The following is a 12,914-nucleotide window of genomic DNA, read 5'->3' as shown; positions in this document are numbered from 1 at the left end:
TGACTTAGGAGGGGTCTGCTTGAGAGTGGGCACTAGTGGTATGAATACAGAAAGCTGCTTGGAGCCCTTCCCTCATATCTCTGATTGGTGAATTCATCTGTGACGATCCCTGAGAAGCATCTTCTTCCCTGAGAAAGCTGTTCACCTGGGCACATGATGCATTCCACTGCAGGATTCTTTACAGGTCTGTCTCTCCCCTCACGATGTGGTGAGTTCCTTGAAGACAAGACTCTGTTGGGTCTCATATACCAAGCACTGTATCCGGTGTGAGTCCAAAAAGGGCTGTGGAGAGAAAAAATGTAGATGAAGACAATGATTTCTGAATGTGACATGGGGTTGAATTGCCTCATCTTTAATGCCCCTCCCAGCCTTGGGGAGGATGTTAAGTTACCAAGCTGTTGTCTTCCTTCTGGAGTCACATGTGGGTTAAGCGTAAGCTGGTGAAGATTGATAAAGAGCTGTGACTTTCCTCTGCTAAGGGAAGGCTGCAGAAACCAGACTCTAGACATAAAAGGCCCCTGGATATCCCAAAGATGTTTCTCAAGCCCTTGATCTGAGTCTATTTGCTCGTATTTTACACATTAATTTTACACCCTTGGCGATCTGGTTGTCAACAGTTTAAAGGTTAATTGGCAGCCATGGTGGGGTGAGGTTGCTGTTACAGGCAGGTGTCAGGCAGGCTGGCACTCACCAAGGCAGCAGAGAGAAGCGGCAGGGAGATAGAAAAACAAAACAATATTACACAGGCAAAAGCACTTAAGAGCAACACAGGTTGGGACCATTTAGTTAAGGTCAGGCCTCCCTAAAATAAATGCCCCTTGGTACATCACTGCTTCTGTTCTGGGAAAATCCCTTTTTGGACCTCAGTCTCCCCCACCTGTAAAATGAACAGGTTTCATGAAGGGCTCTGTGTGTTTATGATCCTGCAGGAGTTCCCTCATGTGAAGCCTTTCACTTCACAACTATACAGGTCAAATGAGGTCAAGACTCCAGTCTCCAGGGGTTTTGGGTAATCAGGTTTTCCTGCCACAAATCTCCAAGGGTGGAGACTGTCCTTAGGGGGAGTCCACCACCAAAGCTGTCTGGGCTGAACTCCCAAGAAGAAATGACACTCCCCAGGTACTGGCACAGAGCCTGTGCCCCATCGTCAGCTTGCTGCCTACGGAAGGGGTGAAAAGGAAGCCTGGCTCTGAGTGAAACGGAAGTGCCTAAGGTCTGACAGTTGCTCTCAGCATTCTGCAGCCAGGAGGGAAGTAAAACTGTCCGGGCATCTGGCAGCTTCCATCCTGAAAGCCCATGGGACAGCAACAGGTGAGGCCTGGTGTAGGCGTGCTCTCTGGTCCAGAGCCCTGGCCCATGCCGGCTAGCGGGGAGGTGGGAGGGGGAGGTCCCTGGAGAACAGAGAGATAGTCACAGCCTAGTGGGAGACAGTTACAAAATCATGGGTTATCAATGTACATATGGGTGCTGAAAAACTGTCAACAGACCTAATCCAGCCTGGGGCTCAGGGAGAGCTCCAGAGCAGGTTAAATAACCTGCCCAAGGTCATATAGCTAAAAAGCTGTCCAGCTGGGCCAGAGACTTGAAAGGAAGGGGAGTTCAGAAAAAGGCATAACTAAATAGTAGTCTAGTCAGCTTGTGCTTAGTGCTGTCATCAAGATCTGAACAAGGCTATGGAGACCAGAGGCATAAGGACTAATTCTGACCTGGGGGAAGAAGGAAGGTTTTCTAGAAGCAGGGGTTTTGAGCTGGGGTTTGAAGGATGAATATGAGCTTATCAGGCAGAGAAGAGGAGGAAAGGCTGAAGGCAAAGGGAAGTGCATATATATGTTGTGTTTGGAACAAAGACACCTAAAATGGTGAGGTTGAGAGATGAGGTCAAGTGGTCCAGCAGGAGTCATGTGGTGAAGGGCCTAGAAGGTCATGTTAAGAAGCCTGGGCTTCATTTGGAGGGCAGGGGGAGCCATAGAAGCGTCTTGAGCAGAGGAGTGCATGGTCAAAGTAGCATATTAGAAAGCTCGCTCTAGCTGCTTAGGAGGGCAGAGGGTAGGAGAGAGCCGGGTTGGGGGAGAGGCAGGAATGTTGGCAGGGAGGCAGCGACAGAGGATTGAGGGTAACTAGATCAGTGTCAGGCCCAACCCCTGGTGAGGAATTGAAACTTTTTAGGAGCCTATAGAGGTGTGGAGGAAATGAGAATTGAAACCTGGGCCCTGCTATGGCTGCGGTCTGCGCAGGTGCAGTTAGCAAGGGAAGTGAAAGAGTTGGGGTGACTGGCCGTCCAATCCTGAGGGAGGTGAGAGAGCTTGGGAGGGAATGTAGGAGGCCCGTCCTCAGGTGCAAACCCTGTTCCAGGCTAGGGCAGCGTCAGGCACCATGTCCAGGGAGGCCGAGGGGCACCTGCCACTGACCACTGTGTGGCCCACCAATCCCTGCCCCTCAGGGATCTCACTTCCTTCTGCCAAGCCTTTGCTCAAATCTCTCTTGAGATAAGCTTTTCCTCCCTCTCCTCCCTGCCTTTCCAGCACCCTGTGATTCCAGATGAGGCCCTGCCCAGCCCTCCAGGGAGCCTCCTCTGAGCAGAGCAGGTTCCTGACTTCCCACCCTGCCTGAGTGGTGGCATGGCCATGCCCTGCCTTAAGGCATGTCTTGTTCTGTGGTCTTGGTCCACCGTTCTAGTCACTGTTGCCTTGCTGCAGGTGCCCCTGTCCCATCTGACCCTTCCCACAAGAGAACATTTAGGACTGATGGTCAGAATCAGACCCTGGGGCCCTCAAAGAAGCCACATTGCACATGTCTGCCGTAGAGCAGGTGAATGGGAGGGCTGTTCCTGGGTCAGGCTGGTTGGGTCTTTGTTCTGGGGAAAGTCTTGGCCTGACTGAGCCAAGTAGGCAGATCTAGGTGGAGGGTCCCGTATTTTTTTTGGTAGTCTATTTCATTTTTTTTAAACTGAAGTATAGCTGATGTACAATATTATATGTTACAGGTATACAATATAGTGATTCCCAGTTTTTAAAGGTTATACTCCATTTATAGTTATTATAAAATATTGGCTATATTCCACCCTTGTAGCTTATTTTATACATAACAGTTTGTATCTCTTACTCCTTATCTCTATATAGCTCCTCCCCATGCCCTCTCCCCACTGGTAACCACTAGTTTGTTCTCTACGTATGTGAGTCCGTTCCTTTTTTGTTATTTTTACCAGTTTGTTATACTTTTTAGATTCCACATATAAGTGATATCATACAGTATTTGTCTTTCTCTGTACGACTTATTTCACTTAGCATAATACTGGAGGGTCCTGTATTAGTCAGGAGGCCAGCAGGAAGCAATTCACCTGTAACGGTTCAAACGAAGAGACTTAATGAAGGGACTGCTGTACTGAGGTGTGGGCAGGTTAAGGGAACAAATAAAAGATGGTGAGGCACCCACCCAGAGACTAGGGCTGAAAGGAGGGGCAGGAATCACATCACCAGAGCCCGATGAGAGGTAGGGCTGCCTGGCAGAAATGGGATCAAGGAGGGAGTGGGGAAGGAGCAGAGGGAGAAATAGCCCAACCACTTTCTCCTGTCATCCTCCAGTCTCCTGTCGTTTCTCATTGTCCAAACCCAAGTGGAAGCCAGTTGGCAAGGGGGTCTTGTGATGCAGCCCACAGGGATCAACCTCCTGCAGGACTGAGGGTCTGGGTTGAGGTGCAAATAGAGAATAACAATCCCCAGATACGCCTGAAAAATTGTCACCCAGATAGAATATCTGGAAGAGAGATATTCATTGGCCTTGACCCAGTCATTTCTCTGTGATCAGTGCTGGGTTGGAGGTTTTTCTTACTGCCCCAGAGAGAAAAGACCAAACTTCACCTTTACATTCATATTGCTGCCATCTAGAAAGCACTGTCTGGTGACCTAGTGAATGACAGAGCCACAGGGGTCTCAAGGGTAACCATCCCAGCCTACACAGTGCCTGAGACTCAGAGAAAGTGAGAGCTGTGCCTGGGGTCACAGGGCCAATGTGAGAAAAGCAGTATCCAGATTATGTAGTTAAGACCACATAGCTAGAAAGCAGCAGAGCCAAAATTCAAACTGGTTAGTCTGACTTAGAGCTTGACCCAGGCTCTTAACAGAGACCCCAAGCTGAGTGCCCAATATACAGGGAGGAAAGGCACTGGAGTTAATGTGACCCAGCCCAAGGTGCCTTGTCCTTCAGACCCACCCAGCCTCTCTTTGTGGTCCATGCACTCATAAGCCTCCTCCTGGGAGGAACAGCAGTGAAGTCACTAGCCCAGTGCAACGTATGAGAACAGAGGGCTCAACATAAACAGACGATGGGCCTGAGTAGGCCCTCAGGCACACCCTCCCTTAGGGTGCTGTACTGGGCCTTCTCTTCTGTTACCTGGCTGCCCATACTTAATGTTGCACTTCTGGTAAACCTTGTGGTCTTCAGGCCTTCAAATCCATCCATCTAGGATGCCTTGTCCTAGGTGCTGGGGATACAGTGACAAATAAGATCTTCTCCCAGAGATCTATGGGAATGGGGAGCACTGATAGGAAGGGTGAGACAGGCAATACACATGCCTATTATAGAGTGTGTCAAGCACCATAAAGGGGTATCAGTTTTCAAAATTTGAAGCAAACATCAAAGTGGGATGCCCACGAAAGGCCACAGTTCACCTTCGCAGGCTCATTTCCCAGAATTCACTATTCAAGCTCTTCCTAAACATGGCTCAGGCCCATCCAGCCTGTAGTTTTTGCTCTCTCTCACTGTTCCTTTCCTGGGAGTGTCCACCTCCCATGCTTCAAGGCCCACTTCCGGTGCAGCCTTCCAGTTCCCCTCTTTTAGACAGAGGCAGCTTCTGCACCTGGAACTACCATAGCACTTTGATTCTGTGCTTTGGAATTTCTTACTCAGGCTCAAACAATAGTGAAGCAATGCTAGATCTTTTTTCTCCATCTATAGCTCCTGGTTTTTTTGGGTTGTTTTTTTTTTAGCATCTTTATTGGAGTATAATTGCTTTACAATGGTGTGTTAGTTTCTGCTTTATAACAAAGTGAATCAGTTATACATATGTTCCCATATCTCTTCCCTCTTGCGTCTCCCTCCCTCCCACCCTCCCTATCGTACCCCTCTAGGTGGTCACAATATAGCTCCTGTTTTTTTTAAAAAATTATTTATTTATTTTTTGGCTGCACAGGCTTTCTCTAGTTGCAGTGAGCGGGGGCTACTCTTCATTGCAGTGCGCGGGCTTCTCATTGCGGTGGCTTCTCTTTGTGGCAGAGAATGGGCTCTAGGCTCACAGGCTTCAGTAGTTGTGGCACGCAGGCTCAGTAGCTGTGGCTTGCGGGCTCTAGGCTCACGGGCTTCAGTAGTTGTGGCACGTGGGCTCAGTAGGTGTGGCTTGCCAGCTCCAGAGTGCAGGCTCAGTAGTTGTGGTGCATGGGCTTAGTTGCTCTGCGGCACGTGGGATCTTCCCGGACCAGGGCTTGAACCCGTGTCCCCTGCATTGGCAGGTGGATTCTTAACCACTGCACCACTAGGGAACTCCTATAGCTCCTGTTAATTCAATTTTTCATTCTCCCCTCCTTGAATACTACAGGTGCAGCAACCATTTGCTCAATGAAAGTTTGGCAGCCCAGTTCTCAAGAGGAGGGGCTGGGTGAGTCCAGAAACTATGGCAGAGTGGTTAACCATCTGGACACTGGAGTTCCAATCCTGTTTCTAATTGTGTGATCATGGGGAAGTTACTTAACCTCTCTGAGCCTCAGTTTCCTGAAAAGTCAGGAATTATCCTGAAAGTCAGGATAATTGGTGTTGTGAGAATCAATGCGTTAACATAGTCAAAGCCCTCAGAGCTGTGCCTGGTACTCCATAAGCATGTAAGAAATGTTAGCTATTATTATTACAGCTGTCATCAGGAGCCAGGGGTGTGAGCTTGTAAATAACTCCTCACACCTAAGCAAAGCTTGTGCAGATACACACAGTGACTCAGCACACAGCCACATTTGGAGATCGGACTGAGTGGGTAACTGTGACCCCGTTTTAGAGATGAGCAGAGGCTCAGAGAAGGTAGGGGCATTCATTCATTTGACAAATATTTATGGGAAATTTCCACATGTCAGGCACTGCCTCTCTTCCCACATGAAGATTACTGAATCCTCAGAGGAGGGGATGAAGGTACTGTGTTTTAAACAGGTACCCCTAGGTGATTCTCAGCTCAGGCAAGTCTCGGAAAATGCTTGGATTCTAGGATACTAGGACAAGCATCTTGCCACATTCCAAATTTGGAACTGAGTTTTATAGGAAATACCATTTTCTGGTGGCAGATTTGCATATCAGATAACAGCACAGACCCTGGAGCCTGATTAATTGGGTACAAATCTTAGTTTGCTTTACCCTTAGCAAGCGTAGGGTAAAATGGGGCTAATAATATTACCTACTCCAAAGTTGTTGTGAGAATTAAATTAATTATTTATGTGAAGCGTTGACACATAGTAGCTATTATAAAGTATAAGCTATTATTATTACTGTACCCAGTGTAGACAAGCATCAGAGAGAAGGCGGGGGTGGTGGATTTAATGCTTCTTACCCCAGGATTGGCTCTGCCTACAGTGTTGGCAGTGTCTGTCTCTTCAAGGAGACTCACCACCTGCTCCCTTCCGCTGGAAGAGCTTTCCTGAGCCAGGGAATTTCCTCCCATAGCAGCTGATAGCAGCTCCCAGCGTTCTGATGCCACGCGCTCTGCCTGCAGCAGCATGGCAAGAATTAGATCCCATGTTGGGGCCAAGGCTACTGTGAAGACAGGTGGGTTTAGGGGTTGGATGTGTCCATTTAGGAGGGCTGAAAACCAGAGCGGGGAGTACAGGTCCTGGGGAAGCTTCTCTCCTTACACTGGGTCAACTTCTGTTGAGAGTGGTGCTGAGCTCGCCCAGGCCACAGGATGTGGTATGTGGATGGATGTGCTGCAGACAGGGGAAGGGTGGGTGCCCAGGGAGGAGGCAGAATGCCAGGGCATCTGCCAGCCCTCCAGGACACTCATTTTGGCCTACTGCCCTCCAGCAGGGAGCAGGCAAGCATGTTTTGTTTTGGCATTAACTGGGCAGGCTGTGGGAAAATAAGCAACAGGCTTTCTAAGCTGAGCAGGGCCTGCTCCCTCCACAGGTCAGCGCACAGTGGTTACAGAGCTGCCACCTTCCCATCCTGCTGTCCCTCCCCGACAACTCCAACTCCCTCCCCTGGTCTCTGCCTGACCCCCATCCCCCAGCTTAGCCTGGAGGGTCTTCTCCATGGAAGAGGCTCACAGATGGGTAGCGTCCCATGCCTTCCAGGCTGGGAAGCCCCAGTGCTACAGACGAGGAAATGAAGGCTGAGGGAGGGCAGGGACTTCCCGGGTCCTCACGGTGAGTCAGGATAAAACCAGGACTGTAGCTGAGCTTAACCTCCTCCCATGGGAATTCCTCTTTTTGTGTTTTATTATTATTTTTTTAATTTGCAAACAAAACCAGAACAAAATAAAGGGAAGCTGAAGGAAAATACGTGTACGCACAGAGGAAACTCACATTTGTAGGCAGTATGATTGCAGGCATTTTATATAAACATTCCCATTTAATTCCCATCACAGCCCTGCAAAGAATCATTATTCCCCTTTTATGGACAAGGAAACTTGGTTTAAAAGAGGTTTCAGGACTTGGTCAAGAACCCAAAGCTTGGCAGGGGAGGAGGTGGACATCTAACCCAGGTGTGCCTGACCCCAAATCCCTGTGATGTTACCCCTGCACCCAAACCTGACTGTTTTACCCATTGGTCCTAGCTTCACAGAACTGTAATCACAGTGCAGCTCCCAGTGGGAAGCCTCGGTCAGCATCCCACGTGGCAGTCATTCAGCCTTCCTTAATGTATTCCAGGATGAGTAGTCACTTGCTTACATAGCTCCCCAGCCTTTTGCAGATCATGTAGCCGTTATTTCATTTAAACTGCACCCACCCCCCTAGGAGGAACACAGGCCAGAATTTGCAATGTGCCAAAGGTCACACTCGGCAAGTGCCTGGCAAAGATAGCACTAGAACCGTGGTTTCCTGCCCCCTGATGTCAAAATCATGTGACTCTTAGCTCCTACTGTAGCCCTGGAACTGTCCCCTGACCCCCCATCCAAGCTGTAACACTCCCTGACAGGGGCACCAGCTGACCACGTAATTCCCCGCCCCAGTGCCTGCCTCTCGGGAACTCACCTCTGGCCTTAGATCCCTGCTACCCGACTCTCCTCGGCTGCCTTGCATGACCTGGACTCACTGTTATACCTTTGGTCCATGTGTTGAGATTGGGAGTTGCTGGAGTACAGGGCCTGGGTCTCACCCTAAAGACCTGCTTACAACTGAGCCCAGAATGAGGGGCTTGTTGACGCTGGATGGAATCCAAGGTCTAGTTCTGCCACAAAGTGACTTTGTGGCCTAGGGAGAGCCTCTGCCCTCTTCTTGTGGCCACAGATCTTGAAGCCTCACTCCAGTGGGCTGTGATTCTCTGTCTGCAGAGCTGACCAGTGGAGGAGACAGGCACATTCCTACAACAGGCTGACCAGAGGCCTGTGTTGAGAGATCACCTCAGGCAGAAGCAAAGGCCAGTATGTGTGTGGGGGACGGAGGTGGAGGGTGAAACATGACTAGGGTAGAAAGGAAGTGAATGGGGGTGGGGTTCACAGGCTGCATGGTCTGCAGCATCATCCCCAGGTCGGGGTGGTGGGGCTCAGGCAGGGGACAGCTGGCATCTGGATGGGCTGACAGGTATTCCTGAGCAGCCCATGACAATGTGAGTGGGGGATAATGACAGAGCACGAAAGGGAGTAGAGGGGCCTTTGAATCCCAGCTGCAGGAAGGGTAAGGGTTGCCTTGGTGCAGAATGGGCAGATGGGATGGTGGCCATCTTCTCTGGAGAAAGCCTTGGATGGAGTGCCAACCTGTTGCGGGTGTCCATTCTGGACCAGGGTAGGGTGGGGTGCTGTTCACATTCTAGCCACGCTCAAGTGCTGCTGCATATTTTGCCTCCCTGAGGTTTCTCCCAGGAGCCCTGTGGAATTTTGGAATAGCTCATCTTCCAGTGCCCACTCTTGTATCTGCTCCAGGCCAACTTTCAGTCCTGGCTCTGACTTAAACTTAGAATCACATTACTTCCAGGAGACTTCATAGCAGCATGCATGCTGGAGGGAGAGCATAGCTTCAGAGCCAGAGGTAGCCAGGGGCCAGGCCTGGCTCTCCTGGCCCAGCTGTGTGACCTTGGGTAGGTCATTTCACTTCTGGGCCTCAGTTTGTGAAATCTGTGAAATGGGTCATATGTATCATTAGGGGTTGTTGTGAGGGTGTGGAAACAGTGTAAATAACACGCCTAGTTCAACGCTTGAAACGTGGAAGAGGCGAAATAAATGGTAGCTGTTATCAATTCCTTCCCAGGGTGAGAATCCCATCTGTGGCCTCCTTGATGGAAGGGAGCCAGCACCTGCCTGCACAGACCCAGGGATGGGGGAGCTCACCCCCTCCAGGGGCAGCTCTGCCTGGAAAACCTCCTTCCTTAGATGCAGCTGAGACCTGTTTCAGTTTGGTCTCTGGGGCCACAGTGCATGCTGCTCTGTGGTCACAGGAAAGCTTTGTGGCATTTCCCCCAAAGAATCTCAAGAGATCTTACTGGTAACACAGTGCTTGCCTGCACTGAAGGAGCAAGGCTCTGGAAGTCCCCAGCCTGGTTCAAAGGGTACATTTTCATCAGGCTTACACGTCACAGAAATCTCCTTCCTCATCCCTGTGGAGTTTGGAATATACAGATTGTATCCTCCTGAGTCTCCTTTTTTCCTGGGTGAACTCTCCCAATTCCTTTGAATATTCCTCATAGAGGCGAACAGAAGAACTAGGTTCTGGTCCCAAATCCATCAGTTCGGGGCAAGTCACTTATTTTCACTGAGCCTCTGGTTCCTCATTTGTAAAATGAAGAAAACAATACTCTCTCATAGGATTACAGTGAAGATTAGCTTGGAAAAGTAATATAAAAGTTTGGGGTTTGGAAAAGGCACTTGGTAAATATTAGACACATTTTAAAAGAAACCACATTTAAAACAAATTTATTTATTTATTTGGTTGCACTGGGTCACCTTCCTTTTTTTTTTGTCTGCATCGGGTCTCAGCTGTGGCACGCGGGATCTTTGTTGAGGCATGCGAGACCTGTCCTTGGAGTGTGGGCTCTTCGTTGTGGCATGCGGGCTTCTCTCTAGCTGCAGCGTGCGGGTTTTCTTTCTCTAGTTGTGGCGCATGGGCTCTGTCATTGGTGGCATGCGGGCTCTTGTTGAGGCACTCGAGCTCAGTAGTTGTGGCGCACGGGCTTTGTTGCCCTGTGGCAATGTGGGATCTCAGTTCCCTGACCAGGGATCGAACCCACGTCCCCTGCATTGGATGGTGGATTCTTTACCACCGGACCACCAGGTAAGTCCCGGCACTGGGTCTTAGTTGCGGCTCCAGGGCTCCTTACTTGCGGCATGTGGGCTTCTCAGTTGTGGCATGCAAATTCTTAGTTGTGGCATGCATGTGGGATTTAGTTCCCTACCAGGGATCAAACCCAGGCCTCCTGAACTGGGAGTATGGAGTCTTATCCACTGCCAGGGAAGTCCCAGAAACCACATTTTTTGAGAAAGCAGTTAACAGGTAAGCCCATTTGGTGTTGCCCATTAGCTTTCTTTTTTTAATAAATTTTATTTAATTTATTTATTATTTTTGGCTGCATTGGGTCTTCGTTGCTGCGCGTGGGCTTTCTCTAGTTGCGGTGAGCGGGGGCTACTCTTCGTTGTGGTGTGTGGGCTTCTCATTGTGGTGGCTTATCTTGTTGTGGAGCACAGGCTCTAGGCATGTGGGCTTCAGTAGTTGTGGCTCGCAGGCTCTAGAGCGCAGGCTCAGTAGTTGTGGCGCATGGGCTTAGGTGCTCTGCAGCATGTGGGATCTTCCTGGACCAGGGCTTGAACCCGTGTCCCCTGCATTGGCAGGTGGATTCTTAACCACTGCTCCACCAGGGAAGTCCCGCCCATTAGCTTTTTATAACACCTGCATAATCATTCCAGAAAGTCAATGCCATTCCTGGTTTCAGAATAATGGCAAATCAGGTGGAGGGTACCCTCCTAAATCCATAAAATAAAGCCCCAGGGTTTGACTTCAGCTGTGAAGAGCCTACTAAGTTCCAGGCTCATTCACTTACCTTACCCTGCAATTGGGGACCAAGGCCCAGAGAAGGCCCAGCAGACCAGTGATAGAGGCTGGATCCCAAGTCTCCCAACATCCAGCACCTTTATACCCCCAGTGCTCACTTCCAGTAAAGGGAGGTGAAGGGAGGATAATTTCTGGGCCAGACTAGCTGCACCCAGGACTAGGATTCAGCAAATCTTTGTTAAGCACCTTTTGTGTGCAGGACACATCTGGGCAAGCACTGTTACCCCTTCCTGCCACTAGCCCGGTGTCATTCATGGAATGGTTAGTCTGGAACTCAGCTGTGGTGAAGGCCCAGGCTGATTCTTTCTTGCTCATCCTTGTGTCCCCAGTGTCTGGCCCAGGTCTTGGCACAAAGCAGGACCTTAGCAAATATTTTTTGAATAAAGGATGAATCAGAAAGCATTTATTGAGCACTATGTGCCAGGCCACATGGTAGGAGAAATTCTATTTAATACAAGACTGTGAGGCTGGTATTAGATCCCATTTTTACAAGTGAGGTAATAAAGGTTGAAAGAGGTAAACTGACTAGGTCAACACTTCACAGTGAATTGGTGGTGGAACTGAGACTGGAGCCCAGCCTGGCTACCTCCAGCTGGCAGCCCCACATCTATAAGGGAGCTGGGCCTCCAGCCACCTGCTCCCTTGCCTCAGGCCTTCCCTGATAGTAATTGAGGACTCTGATAAAGGGCGCACTTTTGAATGGCTTCAAGGAAACCAGGAATAGCAAGCCTGGTCTCCTAATTCCTATACAGATTAATCTGACTCAAGCATAGCTCTGATTCTACCGCCTTCCTATACAAGAATCTAGGCTAACAATGTAAACAACCTAGGTTGTTCCATCTTCCCAGTTTCTGGCCAAGTGGCATTGGACAACTTATTTGGATCTCTCCAAGCTTCACTCACCTTCCTCTTTTGCCTGACCATACTTCTGAGAATAGGTGTTTGAGACCCCAACTTCTGATAAAACTTGGTTGAACTTATTCACCCTTCACACAGCTCACACAGCCCTATGGCTCTGGAAGAGGTATTTTCATTCTAAGGACCTCAAGGGAGGCTGATATCCCTACCCCAAGATGGTCTGGATAGAGGAGGAAGTTGGGGTGGGGAGAGCCGCCCAGAACATCCTCACAGGGAGATGAGGAAGCCTGAGCTCACCCAGCCAGCCAAGGGCAGGCAGAGTGAACTGGCACCAAGAGGTCCTGACTCCCATTCAAGAGCTTTCCTCTATTGCCCCTGCTGCCTCCTTTATTTTTCCTCATGATTGTCATCGGCACCTGTTTCTCTATAACCCAGAGAACACTTAGTTACCCAGAGATTCTAGTCCTGCTGTGTAACCTTCATAAGGTCTCCACTCCTCTGCCTCCCATTTGTGAAATAGGGATCCTGGCCTTAACAACCTCATGGTCCGCTAGCACGCAGTCCACACTCTTTGACTTGGACGCCCTGTAGCAGGGAACCGATTTTTTCTTTGCAGGGCAACTAGACGCCCTCCCTCAAGCCAGGCACCCTCGGCCGCCGCGACAGGACTAGTCCACGCTCACTCCTTGGTGCCTAGATCGGCCAGGCTCATCCGCCCGAGGGGAGAGGGGTGTTGGAGGACAGAGAAGCAAAAAACGGGACTCTCCTACTGTCCCCCCATTATCACACACACACACACACACACACACACACACACACACACACACACAC

Source organism: Aethalodelphis obliquidens, unplaced genomic scaffold, assembly GCF_003676395.1.
Source record: "Aethalodelphis obliquidens isolate GAN/ISIS:26980383/991018 unplaced genomic scaffold, ASM367639v1 scaffold50, whole genome shotgun sequence".
NCBI classification, from domain to species: Eukaryota; Metazoa; Chordata; class Mammalia; order Artiodactyla; family Delphinidae; genus Aethalodelphis; species Aethalodelphis obliquidens.
This window is presented reverse-complemented; position numbering follows the sequence as displayed.